The following is an 857-nucleotide window of genomic DNA, read 5'->3' on the forward strand; positions in this document are numbered from 1 at the left end:
GAGAAACGAAGTTTGGCCATCTTGGCCTCTAAGGAGCACTCTAGCTGCACTTCTTCCAAAATGGATCTATTGTTTTTTTTGGCAGCCCATGTCACTTTCAATATTCTCCTCCAACACCATAACTCAAAGGTATCAATTCTTCTACGGTCTTCCTTAGTCACTGTCCAGCTTTCGCATCCATATGAGGTTATTGAAACTACTATGGTTTGGGTCAGGCACACCTTAGTCCTCAAGCTGACATCTCTGCTCTTCAACACTTTAAAAAGGTCTTGTGCAGCACATTTGCCTAATGCATTATGTCGTCTGATCTCTTGACTGCTGCTTCCATGAGTGTTGATAGTTGGTCCAAGAAGAATGAAGTTTTTGACAACTTCAATCTGTTCTCTATTGATAAGAATGTTGTTTATTGGTCCAGTGGTGAAGATTTTTGTTTTCTTTACATTGAGATACAATCCATACCAAAGGCTGTGCTCTTTGATCTTCATCAGTAAATATTTTTTAAGTCCTCTTCACTTTCAGCAAGCAAGGTTGTATTATCTGCATATCGCAGGTTGTTAATGAGTCTTCCTCCAAACCAGATGCCACGTTTTAAACCATTAAGTGTTCCCATGTTCTGTTCAAACAACTGCTTCTTGGTCCAGGTACAGATTCCTCCTGAGCATTCCAGAATTAAGTGTTCTGGAATACTCATACTTCGCAATGTTATCTATAGTTAGTCATGATCCACACAATCAAAAGCCTTTGTGTAGTCAATAAAGCACAGGTAAGCATCTTTCTGATAGTCTCTACTTTCAGCCAAGATCCATCGGACATCAGAAATGATATCCCTTGTTCCACGTCCTCTTCTCAATCCAGCT

Source organism: Chrysochloris asiatica, unplaced genomic scaffold, assembly GCF_000296735.1.
Source record: "Chrysochloris asiatica unplaced genomic scaffold, ChrAsi1.0 scaffold00060, whole genome shotgun sequence".
Lineage (NCBI taxonomy): Eukaryota > Metazoa > Chordata > Mammalia > Afrosoricida > Chrysochloridae > Chrysochloris > Chrysochloris asiatica.